Raw genomic sequence first — 6,475 nt, forward strand, 5'->3', positions numbered from 1 at the left:
GGTAAGCATAGACTTTTCATATACTTCTATAAAAACAATATAATGTATAAACACTCTCGTAATTCTAATTCAACAAGAAATCATGGAGTTCCATATTCTCTCATTGTCACCCACTGTAGCATCTCTTTTTGTTATTCTTGTAATAACTTTCCTGCTACATATATTGAGATATTTAAAGAAGGCAAACATTGTGAAAAACCATGTCGCGCCGCCTCAAGCAAAGGGTGCATGGCCTATAATCGGACACCTACACCTTCTAGACGGATCTCGGCTACCTCACAAGGTTTTAGGTGACATGGCAGATAAGCACGGCCCTATCTTTACCATCAAACTCGGTGTTCACCATGTTTTGGTTGTGAGTGGCGAGGAAGTAGCTAAAGAGTGCTTCACCACAAACGACAGGATTTTTGCAAGTCGGCCAAATCAAAGCCATCAGAAATCTTGGGCTATAATTATGCCATGTTGGGGTTGGCTCCATATGGGGATTACTGGCGACAACTTCGCAAAGTTATTATGATCGAGATTCTCTCACAAAAGCGAGTTGAAATGGTTGGACATGTTCGGGTTTCAGAAGTTAGAGCATCTGTGAAGGATGTCTATTACACGTGGCTAATGAACAAAGACGGTGAAGGTTCAGATGGTATGGTAAAGGTGGACATGAAACAATGCTTTGGGAACTTGGTGTTTAATATTATGGTTAGGATTGTTTCAGGGAATAGGTTTGGTCAATGATGAAGAAGGGGTTCGCTTTCAAAATGTGTCGAGGAAACTTGTCGAGTTGTTAGGAACATTTGCGGCATCGGATTTTATTCCGTTTGCAAATGGTTTGGATATAGGAGGATATGAAAAAGAAATGAAGATGACAGCTAAAGAGATGGACACCATCATTCAAGGATGGTTAAATAAGCGAAAGAGTGAGACGCAACAACAAGAAGGCGACCAAGTTTTTATGGATTTGCTTGCTTCTGTTCTTCAGATTCATCAGATGAGGATTTCGCAGGTTATCATCATGACACAATTATCAAAGCCACATGTCTGGTATACTTACAAATTAACCTTTATAAATATTCAACTCTCTTGAATTTTAAAATAACACACACATTAGATGGTGTGCGCAACACGACGGGTAACGCAAATAGTGGTAATCACGTAACATGTTTGAAAAAGATATTTTATTGTAAAAAAAAACTATAACAATACATACTCAAGTTTAAAAAAATGTTTGTTTTTTGTTGTATTTTTTTTTTTAAATATCAACATAAGAAAAGTTGGTTTAAAAGTCAATAATATGTGTTTAAAGTTGTAGTTGCTTAAACTCTTACAAAACATAAAATTACCTTATTGTCCTCGTAAGTATTATATTATAGTATGCATGTGTCTATATATACATATATACATATAAAAGATACACAATTACAAGTCATGTTTAGGCTGTATTAGACAAATAACCTTCACGCGTATAGGTACACATTTAAAATTTATATATATATATATAATGTATATATATATATGTATATATATATATATGTATGTATATATATATGTATATATATATATATGTATGTATATATATATATATGTATGTATATATATATACTAGCTTTTATCCCCCGTATTACGGGGTTGTTTTACATTATTTGTTTCTAATATTTATTTTGTTAGATTTTAATTTTATTTATTTTAAAGAAGATGATTATATTCTTAGGGTTTGATAATGAAAGGGATTCTCAAATAAATGAGATGTTATAACCTAGTTTAAAAGCTATCTGGGTTTATTTAATAATTATAAATAATATTTTTTTTAAAAAATCGGATATTAATTTTTAGTATATCCCTATTTATATAGAATTTTCATATCAAATATTTGGTGAGAATAATTTTTAGTTTTATGAAGTGTTATAACCCGTTTAAGAGCTATCTGGGTTTAGTGAGACCCACACACGTGAATTCGGGTCAAATGCACGAAAATCTTTTATTTACAAATAAATCAATCTTATGGCTTGAAAGAATTGTGAGGAGCAACATAGAGCTTTTAAAGGTTTCATATTTAAGATATATATATATATATATATATATATATATATATATATATATATATATATATATATATATGTGTGTGTGTGTGATTAGGTTCATTTCAGAAGTGATTTTATAGAGAAAAGTGCGAGAAGTGATCTCAACCATTAGATTATTAATCAATAGTTGAATATTATTGCATTTATTATAATTAATAAAACTTGAAAGACTTTGAAATTAATAATAATATGGTAGTTTAGGTAGAATAAAATAATTCATCATTAAATTTATCTCATCTATCCCTAAATAAAAGCCCCTCAATTTATGATTTGTAAGTTACAATTTATTTATTTTATTGTATGTTAGTGTAAGATTTAATTTTGCTCTTTTTTCACCAATAAAAAGTTTTTAATTTTATAACATTTAAGCAAAATAGTATCTTCATCATTGATTGATATTTTTAAAAACAAATTAATAATTTGAAGATGTGTAAGATAGAAATATAATGTGTAGGAATAAACTGGAAATGTGTAGGAAAAGAAATAAGATGTGTATGAGAAAAATAAAGATGTGTAGGAAAAAAAATTAAGTTGCGTATGGGAAAATTAGAAATGTGTAGGGAAAAAACGAAGATGTGTATGACAAAATTAAAGATGTGTAGGAAAAGTTTGAATATGCGTGGGAATAAATTAAATACGCGTGAGAAAAAATGAAGATTCGGCGAAATTGTTGATGTGTTGGAAAAATATATGTTGTGTATAAGAAAATTAAATGTGTATATGTATGAGAAAATTAAAGATGTGTAGGAAGAAATTAAATATGCGTAAGAGACATTTGAAGATGTGTAGGACGAAAAACATGCGTACGAAGAAATTAAAAATGTGTAGGAAACATATTTAGACGTGTACAAAAAAAATAAAGATATGTAGGGAAAAATTGTAGAGATGTAGGAAAATATTATAGTTGTGTATGGTGAATTCAAGAGATAGGGTGAAAAATTATAAAGATTAATTTATTGTTTTATGGATTTATTGTGATTATATTAATTATATTAGTTATAAATGTAACTTGTATTGCTTTAATTATATTATTAATTGGAGAGAGAATACATTTATATTACTTTAATAACTTTTTTATATAGTTTAATGACTCAAGATTAAAAATTAAATTAGTGGTCCAGATTAACTTCTCGCACTTCTCGCTGTAATTTTACTTCTCGCATGAACCATCCCATATATATATATATATATATATATATATATATAAAGAAAGGATAATTTAAGAACCACTTGAGTGTTAGAACTTTGAGAACTCAATATGGACCACACATTTAATTAAGTAAGTATGAAATACGTGGCTGAGAATATATCTGATTAAAAAATTAATCAGGAGAGAGAATAAGTATTTTTGATGATTACACAAGTTTAAATGTTATTCACACATGTGTAATAAGCCGATTCGGTGTGTAAAAAAATACTGTAATTTTTTGTACATTACTTACACTTACGTATTATGATTGATTTCTTTTGAGAACCGCTTTGAGTTTTAAGAACTCGAAAGAACTTAACATTTTCTTTTTTAAATTTACTTACACATGTGTAATACGTAAGTGTGTGTATGTATATATATATATATATATAGTATATATATAATATATATATATCGGGGTTATTTTACATTATTCGTTTTTAAATACGTATATATTCTTTTGGATTTTAATGTTATTTATTGTAAGAAAGTTAATAATATATTAAGGGTTTGATGATGAAAGGGTTTCACAAATAAACAAGATGTTATAACCCGATTTAAAGACTATCTGAGTTTGGTGAGACCCATGACCCGCTTACTTTTTTTACTATAAAATTGTTTTTTAGTTATAAATAATATCTTTGTTTAAAAAACAAAATCGAATATTTATATAAATTATTTGGTGAGATTAATTTTTAATTTAATGAGATGTTATAACCAGTTTAAGGCTATCTAGGTTTGATGAGACCCATAACCGTGAATTCGAGTCAAATGCATGAGAAACATTCATTTACAAATAAAGCAATCTGGTGGCTTGAGAGTATGTGAGAAGCAACAGAGAGCTTTTAAAGGTTTCGTTTATATATATATATATATATATATATATATATATATATATATCGGAGTATTTATCTATTTTTTTTGGATTTTAATTTTATTTGTTGTAAGAAAGTTAATAATATACTTAGGTTTGGTGAGTACCATACCTATGAATTCGGGTCAAATGCATGAGAAACCTCCGTTTACAAATAAAACAATTTGGTGGCTTGAGAAAATATAGAAAGATTTCGTTCCCCGTATTATGAGGGGTTTTTTTACATTATTCGTTTATAATATTTTTATATTTTTGGATTTTAATTTTTTTCATTGTACAGAAGTTAATAATATACTTAGTATTTGATGATGAAAGTGTTTCACAAATAAATGAGGTGTTATAACCCGATTTAAATGTTATCTGGGTTTGGTGAGACCCATGACCCGCATATATATATATTTTTTTTTACTATAATTTTTTTTAAAATATAAATAATATAAATAGTTTTTTAAAGAAATTAGATATTTATTTTTAGTATATCCTTATTTTATAGGATTTTCACATCAATAATTTGGCGAGATTAATTTTTAATTATTGAGATGTTATAAACTGTTTAAGGAATATCTGGGTTTGGTAAGACCCCTATCCGTGAATTCGGGTCAAATGCATGAGAAACCTCCATTTACAAATAATGCAATATGATGGTTTGAGAGAATATAGGGAGCAACCAAAGAACTTTTAAAGGTTTCGTTTATATATATATATATTATAGATATATATAATAAAAGATATAATATAATAATCCTTAACGTACAAAAATACATATATTCACGAAATTGATCCTTGAAATCACATCACAAGATCTCTGAATCATTAATACGTACCCAATTACTTCCGAAAAAACATATTTGGATTGTTAATCGATCAATTTTTCACTTTTTCTTCACGAACCTAGTTTTGAGCGTATTATGATTTTCTTGAGCGTTTTTGTATTTTGGCTTTGAGCGTTTTTGTCCTTTTGGTTTTGAGCGCTTGTTTTTGCCTGAGCGAAATTCCCGTACGTTTTTGTACATTAAGAATTATTGTACGTTAACATAACTCTCTCTCTCTCTCTCTCTCTCTATATATATAAATATGGACTATTATTAAAAAAAAATGAAATAATTTAGGTGTTTTCTCTTTTATACTTGCAATAATTTAGTGTTCTAAACATGAACCTCATCCCTAATTATTTTCTTAATTTAAATGTATGTTGCTTATAATCAAATCTAAATATATTGCAATCGTGCAGGTAATAATAATTGCTGGCTTAGACACGACATCTCTCACTTTAACATGGGCGTTATCTTTATTACTTAATAACCCGGAGACATTAAAAACCGCTTTAGATGAAATTGATGAACATGTTGGAAGAGACAAACTGGTGGAGGAGTCAGACATAAAGAAATTAGTTTACATCAATGCCATTATCAAGTAAACATTGCGTTTGTATCCGTCTGCACCGCTCTCTCTTCCTCATGAGTCCATAGAGGATTGCGTTGTGAGAGGCTACAATATCCCAAAAGGCACACGTTTTTTGGTAAATCTTTGGAAAATCCATCGTGATCCAACAATATGGTCAGATCCTAGTGAATTTAAACCTGAAAGATTTTTGACAAGTAAAAAAGATATTGATGTTAAAGGAAATCATTTTGAACTACTTCCATTTGGTAGTGGTAGAAGAACGTGTCCTGGTGTTTTCTTTGCCTTACAGGTTTTGTCTTTAACATTAGCCAATGTGATTCAGCAATTTGTGTTACACAAACCAACAAACGAACCAATTTACATGAGTGAAACCGCAAGACTGAGTACCGGGAAAGCAATGCCACTGGAGGTCCTGCTTGCCCCCCGTTTACCACTTAACATGTATCATGTTGATGTGATATATATATATATATATATATATATATATATATAATGTCACCGTCTAGATAACAATATCGTTAATATGGTTTGAGAGTACATGAACTCTCTTATAACTATAAGATTTTACCAGAACACTCATATTTGGTAGTATTCTGTTACATGTGTTATATTTGTATATTTGTTTCATTTGTAAACATCTATATTGAAAGTTATGCAAAAACCTTATGTAGCACTAAAATACTTGGACTAATGGGTTTAGTTTACTTTTCTGTTTTACTTTTCTCAAAAATAAATAATAAGTTGCGGAGTTTAAACGACGGTTAGAATTCGTACCTAAGGTTTGTTAGAAAATAAAATACAATATAATAAAAAGATATTCAAAGAGCACTATTTACCTTCATTCTTAGAAGATTACATCAACAATGGCAGCAATCACTTGGATATGACTCAATGGTAGAACACTCACTTTAAAAGTGAAAGGTAGGGGTTCAA

The 6,475-nt window shown here is 28.9% G+C and overlaps 1 pseudogene across 1 annotated transcript; it reads left to right on the forward strand.

Moving 5' to 3' along the window:
- Positions 1 to 6: 6 nt before the first annotated feature.
- On the forward strand, positions 7 to 6,035 carry LOC143618363 (cytochrome P450 CYP82D47 pseudogene; annotated as a pseudogene). Its single transcript, XR_013150993.1, has 2 exons — positions 7 to 1,038; positions 5,370 to 6,035. The product of XR_013150993.1 is annotated as a cytochrome P450 CYP82D47 pseudogene (transcript).
- Positions 6,036 to 6,475: the final 440 nt, after the last annotated feature.

The sequence above is a fragment of the Bidens hawaiensis genome, unplaced genomic scaffold, assembly GCF_021521415.1.
Source record: "Bidens hawaiensis isolate Kalapana, Puna unplaced genomic scaffold, B.hawaiensis_p1.1 tig00070647_1, whole genome shotgun sequence".
In the NCBI taxonomy this organism is placed as follows: Eukaryota; Viridiplantae; Streptophyta; class Magnoliopsida; order Asterales; family Asteraceae; genus Bidens; species Bidens hawaiensis.